Below are 17299 nucleotides of genomic sequence, written 5' to 3'. Positions count from 1 at the left end.
GATGGAAAGTGCTGAGTTCGTGAAGTAGTGCTTGACATGCTAGCAAATAAAGGCCGAGCACCAGAGACCCGCAGGACAATTGCAGCCACTCTACATCCCTGAGTGGAAATGGGATCATGTCTCCATGGATTTTTTGACAAGGCTACCGCTAGCATGGCAGGGACAAACTGCAATATGGGTGGTCGTAATTCGGTTGACAAAGACTGCTCATTTTATCCTTATTAAAATCAGCTACTCTATGGACAGGCTAGCAGAGTTGTACATTTAGGAGATAGTGCGCTGCCATGGTGTGCTAGTATCTAGTCTTAGACCGAGATTCCCGATTTACGTCATGGTTTCGGAAGAGCTTTCAGGAGGCTATGGGGTCATAGTTAGCATTCAACACCGCTTTTCATTCTCAGATTGATGGGCATATAGAGAGGACGATCCAGATACTTGAGGACATGTTGCGAGAATGTGTGTTGGATTTCAGGGGTAGTTAGACCCAATATTTGCCGTTGGTCGAGTTTGCGTACAGTAACAGTTATCAAGCCAACATCGAGATGGCACCTTACGAGGCTCTGTATGGTAGGAGGTGTCGTTCTCCATTATACTAGGATGAAGTGGGGGAAAGACGAATTTTGGGATCTGAGATGGTGCAGCAAGCATGTAATAAAATCCAACTTATTAAAGATAGAATCAGGCAGCTCAAATTCGGCAAAAAAGTTATACTGATATGCACCGTCGAGAGTTAGAATTCAACATGGGAGATTGGGTATTTTTGAAAGTAGCTCCACTGAGAGGAGTTATGAGATTTGGAAAGAAGGGCAAGCTAAGCCCTAGGTGTGAAGCCCCGATTTTTGTTCCAATTTTTTTTATAAATAATAATAAATAAATATTCACTAGTCATTAACAACATTCACAAATCGATCATGTCAACAACCCTATTACCATTCATATGACCCAATCCGCATTGGGTACCGGGTAAAAAGTCATTCTATTTATACAACCTAACAATGGAAGATAATACATACTTAACACCCAGAATACAACACCCAGAGTATTAACATACATATATATCTATATACATTACCATCTCATGCTAAAAAACAACTCAACTCTAGGGAAATTACAACTCCCCTAGTCCAAAAACTCACCTTGTGTGTCAGGGTCTCAGCTCCCTAAGGTCTTGGAGCTCTATCGCCTGGCCTATCTATATTTCCTGAAAATTTTAGATAATTTGGGTAGGACACATCTCAGTAAGAAGGAATAAATTATTTACAATATGTGGCCATATGAGTTCAGTTATAACACACTTTACTTTTCAAATCAACATTTCATTTGAGAAAAATACACTCATAACATATTCTCATAATCATATAGATATACAACACAAGTTTTTATAAGCTTAAAAATCGTTCCTCAAATTCAATCATTTCCAACACATATTTATCCGCGAAGTTCCTGAGAATAGGGAAGATTACCCACCCATACAGGTAGCTTCCCTCTGCCCTAACACGTTATGCAGCCAGGTATGGCCACATCTGATACCTGTCAGGACACTCACCTTACTCAGTAAGCCCTCAAGAGGAGAGTTTCATTTTGCCTCAATTATTTATATTATTAAGTCACACAGATCCATTTCTCAATTTCTATTATTTCTCTCATTTCTCATTTTAGCACATTTTATCATTCTTTCACTTTCCATTTCCATTTTACTATCCGGCTTATGAGTATCCTTGGTATCTGGTACCAACATCACATTTGTAACTCATGGCTACCTTGAAGATCTTTCTTTCTGAAATTAGGAATAGCTTCCCAAGAGGGGAGGGGGTGAATTGGCTTTTAAAAATTTCTTTTAATTCTTTTTGAGATACCTTAAACTTCCTTAACCAATTCTTGACTTGTTTGTTTAATTCTTTAATCAATCGAGAACTTAGTTCCTTTATCCAATCAATAACACAATTAAACAATCAATCAATTAAACAATATCTTCAAGCCAAACAATCAATTTATTTGCCAAGTACAAGTTAAACAACAAACAACCAAACCAAGATATAAAGTATTCAGCACTTTGGTAATATAACAACTCAAGATGGTTGTTTGTTTATATTTGCCAAATTTGAACCAAGCCCTGTAGTGAATGAGAATTTATGCTTGCTAATGTACAATCCTGTATAGATAAATCAAATCACTCTTTCCAAATATTTAGAACTCAAATAAACTCTTGGTAAATTTATCTTTGGGATGTTAACCAAGTAACGTACTCCTGTAAGTTTTCCGCAAGATATGGTGTAACCAACGTACTCCCTTTCAGTTTCCGCAACCCAAATCAAAATTAAACCTTAAGTTTGTTTGGTTTCCAAATATTACGTAGTATATATGATTATCAAATAATCCATCCACGCAATCTAATTATGTTGAAAATAAAGAGTAAGGCAAAGAGAGAATGAGACGGAGATTTTTACGAGGTTTGACTTATACCCAGCCTACGTCCTCGCCTTTGGCAAACCACCAAAAGATTCACTAGTTCAGTTCCATTGACGGGTGGAACAATACCGATTACAACACTCCTTGGTTAAGGCTAGACCCCGCCTTCACCAAAAGATATCCCCTCGTTTGGTCACTCCTTACATAGGCTAGAGCCCGCCTCTCTAAACAATATTTCCTTGCTTAGCCAACGATCCAAACAACCCTTGGAATCGTCAAAGAACTACAAGAAACAAGATATAATATGCATACAAGTATACTCTCTCAAAGAGCAAGTTAGTACAATTTCAGCACTATATACTTTGAATGTAAAATATCAATATGAAATATAAGAGGATTAGCAGTAGTAACTCAGAGAAAGAAGGATCAACACTTCAGAATTCTCAGCAAAAGAATTTTTCAATGAGTGAACAAGAGGGCATTGGAAGAATAAGAGTGCTTTCAGCCTTACAAGTAGATTTTTCAATTCTTGGATGAGTTTTGATTTGCAAAACCATGTATTTATAGGCTTTCAAACTTTTTTCCATGTTGAAAAAGTTTCCTTCAAGTGTTTCCCAAAATATTAGAAAGTTTAAAGCTCAAACAGCTATATTTTAAAATATTAGAATTTAAAAAATTTTCCCGTTGAACAGTGTTCAGATGACTGAAGGTTCGAGTTCAGTCATCTGAAGTTCCTGAAGCCCTTTAAAATAGAACTAGATACAGGGTCAGTCAATTGAAGTTAGGGTTTAGTCATCTGATGTCGCAGGTTCAGATGACTAAAGTCACAAGTTCAGTCGTCTGAACTTACTGCTGTAACTCTCTGCCTGTTCTGTCTTGTTCTTTGTCAGCAGTGACCCCACTTCAATGTTTTGGCCATAACTTTTTCTGTATAACTTCAAATTAGGTGTTCATGGTCTCAAAATAAATCTAAGATAAAATCCTACAACTTTCATGTTGATCACTTTTCAAAATGATGAGGTTTTGATAGTGAAAAATGCACCTAAATGCGGCTATATAAAAACTGACAGCAAATGGAAGAACTCTTTTTGATGCTTTTCATTCCAAAAATGACTCTAACTGTTTAAAAATAATTTTAGACTTTATAAAAATATTTTCTAGGTATTTTAAAAAGTATCTAGGTCTAAGTTAACCTTAGAGCTTCAAAATATTTCAAATGATATTTTAAACATTAAAGCACTTATATGAAAACTTCTAAAACTTTTCTCATTCTAGGTTCTTGAGTCTTCATGTTTTGTTTCTTCAAGCTTCCATCTTTTCTTCAAGCTTTCATATTCTTTGAGCTCTCTCACTTTGCTTTTCTTTGGCTCTTTGGACTTTAATATGCCTTGGCTTTCAACAACTCATTCATGTCCATATATTCTCCAAGGTTTCATATATCATATTTAAATCCATGTTTTGACTCTTTTAAGCTTCATTTGATCCTTGTGAGCACTTTGACCTTGTTTTCTCATATATGAGCCTTGAAACAACATTACTCACACAAATATGTTAAATTCCACTTGTTTGTTAGCATCAAAACAAGATAAGAATATTTTAATCCTTGTAAGGCCAACACTTTCCATGCCATGCTTCCCCCAATGGTCAAGGTTGTATAACTCGAAGGTTGGATCTAACCGCAGTTGGCCGACCCAGTTAGATCAAAATATTATATCACATATCTCGCGTCTGTAGTATGACTGGCCAACCTATAGCCTTGATCCGAACTCAAGGGGTACAACAACTCTACTAAACAGTTCAGTTGATTGTCACACCACACGCTCCAAAAGTCCGAGTGGTTACACTACACCACTAGCAATGGTACCATGCTCAGTATCACAACCCATCAGTAGGGTTTCCATAACCATCCATTAGGGTTATCATTACCACATACTCGCAATCATTATGCGGTATTGCCATTTCATCAATCACATTTCAATTCCATATTACAGTATTCATATTTCCCATTTTCACATTTTAGTATATACATTTCAGAATTCACGTTCTCATTTTCACGTTTCAATATTTCCATATCAATATACATCATTAATCTCATATCAGTATATCTCAATTCATCTCAATATAAATGTTCTCACTATTTTCGGTGCACATTTCATCATCTCATAATAGTATATATCGTGTTTCATGTATTTCAACATTTCTCAAAATACCCATATCAGTAATCCGCAAAATCTCATTTTTTATGCAAATCATTTCTACTCACATATAAATACCATATTTCATTGTTTTCCACTAATCACATCAATAATTCTCATTTCAATATTTTCTCAGAAAGTACTCATCGTTATATTTGACATTTTTCAATATACGTCATATGCCACATAATTTTCATCTAATATTCATAATATATTAATTTCACACTCAAAAATGTCACAATTTAATATTACTCAAATGGCACACAATTTATCTGATATTTATATTATAATAATTTTCAGACAAAATACCATATTCCCATTTTCACATATTAATTCAAATAGCAGTTCTAAAAATGCTGTTATAATTTATTTCCCTTACTAGACTTACTGAGAGTCTCGTTAAAACCCAAATCCTACGCCCTTGGTGCCCGAAACTCAAATCTTGCAATTTGCATTTTTCCTAGATTAATTAACTAATTTCCCCAAAATAATACCTATCTTACCTTCCCTAAGCTTCATATACCCCAAATTAATATTTAAACTAATATTTAACACCCTCACTTAATTTTCTGAACTATGCCTATGGGCCCCGAAATTACACTTGTGGCGCTCACCCGCCCCCTAAATTTCGAAAATCCTACTTCAACCTCAGATGCTCAATATTCTAGCATTTCTAAATCAATACTAATTAAATAATAATAAGCCCCTGAATAACTCCCTTATCCAAAATTTAGGGTTATGCCTATGACGACCCCACGAGAAATTCGTTCCACTAGACTTGTAGAGAATTATCCAAAGATTCTCGTGGTGGTGTCCGATCGTCGATTGGGCTTAAAAGTCGCAATAAATTGAGGTAAAAGCAAAAATTTAGCTTACCCCAAGAGATACGCCCACACCGCTCCTACCACCAATCCGTTCCGGTAGAAATGACGGCGATGGAAAACGAAGTCCAGTGGCATCTTCCGATTTCTGATTAGGCGAGTATTCGTCAGGAAAAATGAGGAGAGAGGGAGAGAGAATGAGGAGAGAGAACGAGACTATGGGGGGGGTTGTCCTGCATAGCCTCCTCTCTGTATCTCCTTTTCTGTTTTGAAATCCTCCTAAAGAAGTTCAGGAGGATTGATGATATATATGTATAATATAATAATAATATATTTTATTAATAAAAATAAAAATAAATTTTAATTATTATTTTTTTCTTTCCTTTTTTTATAAATTTAATTTAATTAATTAATTAATATCTTTTTTTTTTTTTGGAATCACCACACTAATCTTGTATAGCCATTTTTGGGGTTATTACACTAGGTACATTGGCCCATTTGAGATACTTGAGAGAGTGGGGTCGGTTGTCTACAGGCTAGCTCTACCACCAGCTTTATCTGGAATTCACGACGTATTTCATGTTTCCATGTTGAGAAAATACGTCCTAGACCCTTCCCACATGATTAGTTATACAGAGATAAAGCTGAAGGATTCACTGGCATATGAAGAAGCACCGGTGCAGATCTTAGACAGGAAGGAACATGAATTGCATACTAAGAAAATTTAGTTGGTAAAAATCCTATAGAGGAATCATGTCATAGAGGAAGCTTCGTGGGAGCTTGAGGAGGAAATTAGACAAAAATACCCACACCTGTTTAGTGGAATATAGTAATAGTCAGTATTGTTCAGATAACAACAGTTTTATTTTATTCAATATAGAGTGATGAATGTATAGTTGTATTTTAGATTATAGGGTAAGTAGTGTTTTAGTTTTGGGAGAACTTTTCTTTTATGAGTATATTTGTAATCTCAAGAACTGCTTTTGTAAGCAAGGTATTCCTCCGTCATAAATGAGGGTAATTAATAAAATAAGTTGCCTATTTTCCTTAATGGAGGGTGTTCAATACGAATAGCAAATTTTGAGAATGAAATTTTATAAAGAAAAGAGAAAATAATAACCTAGATAATTATAGAAATTAAATAAAAAGGAAGTAGAGAAAAAGAACATTTCAAAAGGATGCAGCAGGGTCTCATTGACAAAATGAAACCGAGAAAGGTGATTTCAGGGCCTGAAACTCTTCGACAATGATACGAGTTCATCGACGAATTCCCTTCTTACCTTCATCGATGAGATGACGTAGCTCGTCGACGAGGCCATGTGACCAAAGGTCTATAAATAGTAGAAAATCAGGATTCAGCGAGAGAAATTCATTTTTTTTCTCTATTTTCTCTCTCCTTCTCTCTAGATTTCTTGCCCTGGTTCTCCCCGTTTCGACAATTAGAAGCTGCCACGTTGATCCTGGGGAGATTCTCTACAAATCCGATGGAGTAGATTGTTGGTTTGGCCAACTTGAACACCATCCCAAAATCGCAGTAAGTAAATTATTGGGGTATTTTTAGTATTACTAGGCTTACCTGAGTTTAGATTTTATGTTGCATGGAAATATACTGGTGTTTTATTGAATAAATTAAGATGTTATGATTTCAGGACTAGGGTGTTTTTTTGGGACCATGCAGACATGGGTTGAGGATCCTAGTGAATATTTCTAAAAGCCCAGGTAAATTATAGTTCAGAAAATTATGAGTATGTAGGTTCGGAGAAATATAGTTGATTTATTGGAAGTATGTATATATGTATTATTTCAGGATTTTGGGGATTGTACGCCGTGAGCGTGAGGATAAAGTTGGAGGCAAGCCTCCCATCCAATTAGGTAAGGGAAATATGCTATGCCATATAAATTAGAATTTTACCAGTAAAGATAGTATAACATTATGGGTATTTTCAGGATAGATATTATACAGTTATGCAAATTATATTTAATGAGTTATTAACTATTGTGTGGCATGAGTAATATGAGTATAGTACTAAATTCATACAAATGTTACAGAATCATGAAAGGGTATACAGTTTTATAGAATTAAGATATACAGGATATATAGTTATTTACAGAGCAAATTATACAGTATTTATTTCAAAGCTATGACTGTCCAATATTTTACAGAGTTATGTATTTAACACAGTTCAATAAAAAGTATAGTATACAGTTTTACAGTGAGCATGTTATATATAGTTTATAGAAATCAGTTATATAGTTTTCAGAATACCATGATATACAGATTTCAGAGCCATAACAAACAGATATACAGTTACAGAGATCAGTTATTATAGTATAAGCAACCCTACAGGGATTCGTCGACGAGAAAATACCGAGCGAGTTTTTAGCTGCTCTGAATTTCGTCGACGAATATAGGGCTTCGTCGACGAATTTAATGAAAGACTCGTTGAAGAGATGACGTGTCTCATCGACGAATCTGGCCCTATAAATAGCTAAAAATTGGATTTTTTATCACAATTTAATGCTTCTCTCTTTCTCCTCTCTCTCCCTACGTCACTCTCTCCCTTCTCTCTTTGTTTCTGGCCTCGTTAGTCGTCGGATTGAAGATTTGAGGCTACCACGATGCTCCTGGGGAAGTTCTCTACAAGTCTGCCGGAGCGGATTGTTGGGAAAACGAAATTGAATTTCATCCCAAATTCAGGGTAAGACCTTTTAGCCTATTTTTGGCCTTATGACAGTTATAGGAATTGATATGGACGAAGAAATACTGATATTTAGTTCTGGCGAATGTTGTTTTCAAGGTGTTTTGTAGGAGGCCCTGCGGGTGTTAGGTTAGTATTCCATAGGGGCTTTCTAGTAGTTAAGTAACAGAAATATGCTATGCTAGGTATTTTTAAAATGTTGTATAGTTTATTGAATTAAGAAAATTATGTATTTAAGTATCGTGTGGCTAGTGAATATGAATATAGTACAGAGATATGTTTTACGATATTTTAGTATCCTGATTTTACGATATTTTAGTACCATGATTTTATGGATTTTAGTACCATGATTTTATAAATCTCAGTACCATGATTACACGAATATTAGTATTATGATTATGCAGTTTCAGTATTATGATTATGCAGATGTCAATGTTATGATTATACAGTTCTCAGTATTACGTGTGAACTATAGTTACAGTTTATGCAACATCATGGTTATTTCAATATTTCAGAATCATGGTAAATCAGATATATATATATATATAAATTTATTATATGATATCAAACCCTATTGGACTTGCAGCTACAAAGCACGGTACCGTTGCTACAGATATTATGTTACTTTATGAGTGCAACCACCTATTTAGATAATACGTGGTAAGGTCGATCACCTAGGCCCTTGAAGAGCTTAGGCTCCCCATCTAGATATGGGTTGAGGTGGATAGATTGACAGATGGAGTATAGCGATTTATTCCTGATTGGCCAGTTAGGGTAAATCCCGCCTACGGGCCACACAACCTTGTCATAAGGGGGTAAGTCATGACACACAGATAGCCACAGGGAACATTTTTAGTTACTATTACATATGTATAAATTTGCAGAAATAGGGAACATACTTACTTATACTAGAAGTATTTTGAATAATAAACTCCAATACTGTCATGTTAAGCAATAGGGACAGGGGTGGTGGATTTTATCACTTATACTTTGTTTATATATTCAGTTATACATGTTTATTTGAAAATAGATTTATGATATAGTAGCTCATTTGTCACACACTAGTAATAGCATATTTCGTCTTACTGAGCGTTGGCTCATCCCAGTGTTGAATTATTTTTCAGGTGATCCAGGTAGCCGAGCAGACTAGGCTCGCAAATAGAGGGGCTTCAGTAGTGCCTTGCCAGTGGAGAGTGAGTATATTTGTGGGAATGATTTTGTAAACCTTATCTAGTTGAGGGCATTTTGGAGAACAAATATATGTACATATTTTGGGAAACATGTAGTACTCTGCTATTGGTTTTGTAGTATGCATATATTTTCATATGGTTATGTCTATGTGATTTATGCTTCTCACTGCTTAGGTTAATGATTGGGTTTACCCCCAGTATGGTATCAGGGCATGTAGAATATTATAGTATGAAAAAAAAAACCAGTTAATTAAGTAGGTCGTTACAGAGTATGCTTAACTTTTGATATTCATGATTAAGCTTGAGTTAGACAATTTTAAATTTAAATACAAGGCAAACAGGCCATGTCCATTCGGAAGTGGATTCTTATTTAAACGGCCAATGAATTCATATTTTAACAAATGAATATATGCATTAAGTCGAAATCGGTTATGTACTTGAATTCACAGATTAGCTTAATTCTTCAAAATACTTAGTATGTAAGATTTTGAATAGTGTATATACTAAGATTTTACATTTTCAGCCCCGAACCATTTCCTAAGCCCTTAGAGAATACTATCCCTTATAGCTAATCCTAACTCCTAAGGAAGAATTGCGTGATCATGTAATTCCTGTTTAAGCAAATTCTTCCTTGAATTTCAAGGGATTTTCTTTCTTAACAACCCATATCCATTTTCTTCCTTTTATTTTCGATGGGTTAGGAGTTGGTGATTTCATAATTTTCCATACTTGTTTGGGTTTCACACCTTTTCTTTTAAGTGGGCAATCAAATTTTGTGTGCCCCTTCTTTTTACATAAGATGCATGTGGTGTGAATGTATGAACTAGATGAGGTACTAGCATAGTATTTTGATTCTTGTGCAAAGTACCCCATGTATAGGTTCTTTCTTTTCTTATTTTCAATCCCATTATAACCTATACCTTCCTTATCTAAGGCCATCTTTTGTGCACCTAGCAGTTTATCAAAGTTTTCATTGCCTCTAGTGAACGTGAAGATGATCTTAGATTGTTCTTCTATTTTCTTCTCCAGATCTTGAATTTTTGAGTTTTTCAAATCTTTGCAAGTATTCTGAAGTTTCAAAAGTTCTTTAGACATATTGTTTGCTTTACTTTCAAGATATGCAATCAACTGGTTCTTTTCATCATCATTAGAAGCTTTAGATTTCAAAATAGTCAATTCCTTTTCTAATGATTCATTCTTGCTTTCTGGTCTTTTAATTTTCTCATTATTTTCTCTTTCAACAAGAATTTTTTAGTCACATTCTTTAATGCATGCATTATACTTGTTTTTCAGCACAAAGTATTTCTTATTTGATTTTACAAGTAACTTATGAGTCCTTATGTATTCAACTTGCAGTTCCTCATAAGATGGCATGCTTTCACTATCACTACTATCATATGATTCATAATCAAATACAACATTCAACTCAGCACATGAATCATGTTCATATTTATCTACCAAGATAGAAGGAACTAAGATAACCTTGTCATTAGTTAAAGCCATAAAGCACTGGTTACCTCCCTTGAAATCAATGGAGCCTTAGTCACATGGAGAGATGACTTCCTTTTGCGTAGACGCACCATATCTCCATTCAAGTTCGTCCCAAATCTACTTAGCACTACTACAAGTCATAACTTCAAATAAAACACAAAATTTAAAGCATGCAGTAAGGTATTCATGGCATCAAAATTTACCTGTACTAAGTTCCTATCATGATCATTCATTTCACACTCAGATTTAGGAACATCAGTACACCCAATAGATTTTATAGGCACACAATCACCCTAATCAATGACTTTCCAAAATTTCCAATTTAAAGCTTTCACATACACAATTGTTCTAAATTTCCATAGAGCATAATCATTACCATAGAATATAGGTGGGTGCGTGACCAATCTTCCCTCACATGAAGAGGATGCACTGACACAAGTCATCATGATCTTTTAACTAAATGATGTCTAAGTCTAAGTTACGAGGCTTTGATACCAATTGATAGAGTTGGTGCAACCCCAAGAGGGGGGTGAATTGGGTATTTAAAATTTATCGCCTTGGTCAACTAGTTTTATCAACAGTGAAATACAACCTAGGGTCAGTCTACGCAATCAATAGAAAAACATACTGTTGGAATTGTTGTGATCCTAAGAGGGGGGTGAATTGGGTTTTAAAATTTTTTTGGCTAATTTTAACAATTCGCTGATTCACCACAGTATCATATCCCATTCAACATGTATACGCGTATGTAAAGTGAGTTTAACAATAAAAGCAAACATACACGTGTGCAGTATCTTATTTATATCAAATGTGTGCATGAGAATAATTTCGACATTAAATAAGCATTCATACACATGCTGAAATTAAAGTGCAAGAATTTAAATAAGATAGAAAGAGCGACACCAGATTTGTTATCGAGGTTCGGCCAAACCAGCCTACATCCCCACCTTGGGCTTACCCCTAAGGATTCCACTATACCTACTCACTTAACCGGGCGGAACAAAAACCTTTTACATCCTCTCCTTACAGAGTGAGGAAAACCCCAGCTCAATTATTAGGCTGAGCCAAACTAATCTCATTTGCAGGGCTGAGACTCCCCAGTTCAATTCCAGGTTGAATCGAACCGGTCTCACTTGCAGGGCTGAGACTCCCCAGTTCAATTAACGGGTTGAACCCAACCGTTACAATAAAATCATTTTGTACATAAAATTTGCTTTTGAAATACAAGCAGAGATGTACACGCTTAAACTCATAAAAGTATGCACTCCAATGATATGAAATAATGCTCACGGGAGTAAGGGTGCTTAACTACATTTAAACCCTAATAAAATGTTTTCTCCAAAAAGATATTTCAATAATAATAATATAGGAGAACCTAGGGTTTTTCTCTTTCAATGATTTTTGCACAACTAGAATGTATATGAAAAATATGTATGATGTTCTCCAACAAAGATTTATGCAAGTGAGAAATACTTGGAGAATCTAAGAGTTAAGCTCAATAATATGTTTGTGTAATAAATAAATTTTATCCCAAATAATATTTATCAAGGAAATAATCCGAGAGAAATGCAAGCAATACTCTCAAAGATTGATTTTCAAAAAGTAAGTAACAAGTGAGAGTATATGCATGTAAATACAAATATAAAGCCCAAAATAAAATACTCTCTTTGAAAGTGATTTTGAAATAAAACAAGTGAAAGAGAGTTGGAGAGATTTGAATAAAATATTTTGCCCTAAAGAAGAAATTTTTGCAATAAAAAGAAGTTGGGGGAACTTTGATTAACAGAGGATTAGAGAGAAATTTAGAGTTAATCAAAGTTGCTAATATGGAGTAATGAAGGGTATTTATAGAGTTTGTGAGAAATATGACCGTCGGGGACACGAAGGTCATTTTAGAAATTATTAATGACGTTTAATTAAAATTAATCTCGTTTAAAAAAGTTTAACCGCGGTAAAAATTCAAACCAACGTGAGAGCACCGGTCGACTAGAAGACTTTCGGTCGACCGAAGTTCATATGGCCCAGTCGACTGGGCCAATTTTGAACTTTAGATTCGGTCAACCAGGAAGGGTGATTTTTCCAAATTAGTGCGGTTCGGTCGACCAAGGTGAAAATGAACTAATTGGTTGGTCGACTAGAAGAGGCGATTTTTCAAAACAACGAGGTTTGGTCGATCGGGACATTTTGAACTGAATGGTTCGATCGACCAAACAGTTGGGATTTCTCCCGAGGACCCTTGGTCGACCAGAGCGTTGGAGTACATTTTGGGCTCGGTCAATTAGGTGGTCAAAAAGTTGACTTCATGAGGTTTCGATCGATCGGGGCCATTTGAACTACAGAGAGTTCGGTTGATTGGGACATGGTCCACCATTGACCTGGACCTAGGTTTAGTCGATCGAGCTACAAATGAACTATAAGGGTCGATCGACCGAAAGTGCACATTTTGTGTATTTCGGTCTTGTTTCAGCCAACAATCACCCTATTCAAATGTCTAACACATATAAGTGTAGGAGTGAGTGTCCTAGGGTCATTTTAGGTCTTTTTTAGGACACCGAAAAAAATCATTTAGCCTCGACTTTAACCCTAAAGCTATTCCAAAAACTTTGTATGATTTTAGTCGTTTTAGGAAAAGGCTTTTGGTGAGATGTGCTAGTCCCTAGGGTTTATCTATGGTTGTTCTGAGCATTCAAACACATCATGCAGATGCATGCATTATTACAGACCAGAGATATTAAATGCAATTACAAATTAAAAACAAATGTCTTTGTCTTTTTACTCTTCCGACTTCATGGAATGCGGTTGATCATATAGTCTTTAAGTCCTGCAAGCTTCCATCATCGTTTCCTTATGTGTGTGTTAAATTAATGGACTTGTTCACATGCTAAATACACACATAAGAAACATGTGCTTTATCAGCATCAAAACAAAGATTGGACTCAAAAAGTCAACACATACACGTGCAGTAAAGGTAAAGAGCTGAAATGTAAAAACACGCACGATATTTTATTGGGGTTCGGCCAACTATGCCTACGTCCCTGCCTTGGCTACACCAGTACAAGGATTACACTATAATGCTCACTTAAACGGGGGGAGCGGTACCTAATACAACCAAGTCAATTCAAGGGGCTAACCTCAATCAACACGCCTTAACATGATGGTGCACCTAGCTTTCCTAACCGGGTTTAAGTCAATCTGGGACTATTCCACAGGGCTAATCTCCCTCTTCAGGCCCGCGCCTGGAATACAACCAATGTGTATAAAATGTGTACACGAAAATTCACTTCTAGACAAGCAGATGTGTGCACCAGTACAACTCAATTGATAATGCAAGCACGAATGATATGTAAATATGCTCAGTGCTCTAATGTGTGCTAAACACTCAATCATGTAAAGGTTTTCAGTCCAAATCTAAAGTGTATGTTCAAGCATTTGAAACACACTATGTGAATAACACAAAATCAGATTAAGGTTTCAAAATATGCTAAGCAAGTTCAACCAAGCAAACTCAATAATATATTCTAATATTCAAGGCAAAATGAAGTTGTTTGAAGTACAAGCTTTTGAAAAGGATTTTTGCACACAAAATCTAGGTTTAGGTAACTTGCAAAAAAAAAAAAAAATGCAAGAACCACAACCCTCAAAGTCTTTCCACACTAGATTTATCAAATGAAGTCGGTGGAAGAATTTTAATGTTAAACTCTCAAATAAAAACAATCAAACAATAATGAAGATGAGAGTTTTAACTATAGAGATTAAGCACAATAGCCTTAGAAAATACTCACAATGCTTAGAGAAATCAAGAGTGAGGAGTATGTGAGTGTTTGTAAGTATTATTTGGCTAATATAGGGTTTTGAATGTTGAGAGAATTTTGCCCTAATCAAGTTTGCTAATTATGACAAATGAATGGGTATATATAGGCAAGGAAGAATTTTTGACCGTTGAGGACACAATGGGTATAATTAAATTTGTTTAAAAGACCATTAAGAATATTAACCCATTTTACCCCATTTAAAAATTTGGTAAAAAATATTTTAACCCGCGAGGTTCGTGTGCTCGGCCAGAGGTGCCCGAACAGACACAGTTAAAAATTCAACTTTTAGAGATTCGGGTGCCTGAAGGATGAGTTGGTCGGCTGAAATAAAGTCAATAGCATTTGTTCGATAGTTCGGGTGCCCGACTCACAGTTCGGTTAACCGAACTAGGATCTTTGGTTGTCCAAACCCTCTTTTGAATGTAATCTCTCGGTTGCCTGAGTAGTTTAAAAGTGCTCTAACATAGCTTCGGGTGCCCGAGGAAAATACGTTCAAAATAGGTTCAAGTACCCAAAAACCAAGTCAACATGTTGACTTATTCGGTCGCTCAAACCACTTTACACGGCATAGGTTCAGTCGCCCGAACCCTCTTAACTTTTTCCATTAAATTCATTTTAGCCTTAATTTGATTCCCTTGATTATGATAAGTGATGTAGTGGACTTGTGTTCTTAGTATAGGTATCTAAGGTACAATTATGGTTGTTTTGAGCATACCTACCTACCATGTATGATGCAAATCATTATAAGCCATACGAGTGCACAGTTCATAATAAATTAAATCCCAAAATGAAAAAATAAAAGAAGGAATACAAAATACAACATATAAATTTTCATTTTTCGGTACGAACACTGCACGCCATCATGATATATCTTTTAGTCCTAAAAAGCGCATAAAGTGAACCTGCATGCAATTCTCAGTGCAACCACTAGTACCAAGAGTATTTATCATAATCAAAACTGGGTGTGACCTATTAGATCAACACACGCTTTTTTATGCCTCATATACAAGGCATACACCTTTTTGGTATTCTTGGGTTAAAACACAATTTTATAATTCAAAACCCAAAACACACTGTTTTGTGTCATCTATTGAATAATGAAGATACACAACGGAATAAACAACAACAAGTAAATAACACACAACCAGAATAAGAATAACACAAAGATTTACGTGGTTCGGCAAAGCCTACATCCATAAAAGCAATGACACACAAATTTCACTATGGAAATCACAATGTACACAATACACTTCTAAAAATGATCACACACACTTCAATATATGCCCAGAATAATATATATAGAAGATCCTCGGAGGTTTCCCTCCGTTTACCCAACCACCCAATGTTCAAAAATTCAAAATTTAGAAAAAGTGCTCACAGCCCAGGCGTCTTTTGTCAACGAGTACAAGACTTCGTTGACGATCCACAGAAGAGACTTCGTCGATGAGAACAAACTTTCGTCAATGAATTCAAAACTTTGAAGTTTCAAACTCTCGGTACTTTCTCGTCAACGTTCACAGAACCTTCGTCAAAGAGTCCTTGCTGTCCTCTCGTCGACAAACACAGGGCATTTGTCGACGATCTCTGCTGTGCTATCCCTTCACGTTTTTCCCTCTTCCTTCTTTGCTTACCTGTTTTACGATTATGCTAGTTATATTAAAATGTAGGAATTTTAAACTTGCCTCTGTTATATATTCACGATGGATCATAGAGGTAAAGGCATATACGATGAAGGAGGAAATGAGTTGGGAGCTTCCAGTAGAGATGAGATTGAAACCTCCCGATTGTTGCGAGGTATATCTCGTCAGGTCGGGGAAGAAATGAGATGAGATTTCGGGGGATCAACCTACCCACCAATGAACTAGGGTTGTACCATTGATCAATTCACCCACTTGAAACCCCTGCTTTTGAGGGTGACACTGATATGATCAAGGCTGAGACTCGAATGCAAGAGATGGAGAAGATATTAGCAGTGCTGAATTGCACTAAGGAGCAGAAAGTTCTTTTCGTCACCTTCAAGATGACTGGAGAAGCTGAACGGTGGTGGCATGCAGGGAAACTATTGAAAAAGCAGCAAGTAGTACCTATAGAAATGACTTGGGGTCATTTCAAATAGGTCTTTTATAACCGATATTTTCCTGCCACTACCAAGAATGCGAAGGCCGAAGAATTTTTCAACTTGACTCTCAGGCGTCTCACTGTTTAGTAGTATGTTGTTAGGTTCTTGGAATTTTCCCATTTTACACCTTTCATGATTCCAGATGAATATCAAAAGGCGAGATGGTTTGAAAGGGGCCTAAATTAGAGGATTCATGAGCATATGACATGTTTGTAGATACAGGACTTCACAGAACTGGTGGATAAAGCCACCGTGGCAGAGTTGAGTCTACAGAGAGGCGCAGAGGCGTCAGAACAAAAGAGAAGACCTGTGTCTCCTAGACCCCGAGTAAATGGCAGACATGGGTTGTGGAGGGGAGACCGAGATACTAGAGGTCATAAATCAGAAAAAAATGATCAAGAACGACAGGGTGAATCGTCACGCCCCCACTATTCCAGATGCAATCAAAGGCATTGGGGAGAATGCGGGGGTAAGGGTGTCGTGTGCTATAGATGTGGCAAGTATGACCATATAGCTCGGGAGTGTCGAGAACCACCGAGTAATGTACTTGCTCCAGATTAGAA

The sequence above is a fragment of the Malania oleifera genome, chromosome 7 (assembly GCF_029873635.1).
Source record: "Malania oleifera isolate guangnan ecotype guangnan chromosome 7, ASM2987363v1, whole genome shotgun sequence".
NCBI lineage: Eukaryota > Viridiplantae > Streptophyta > Magnoliopsida > Santalales > Ximeniaceae > Malania > Malania oleifera.
The sequence above is the reverse complement of the archived record's forward strand: the minus strand, read 5'-3'. Positions refer to the sequence as shown.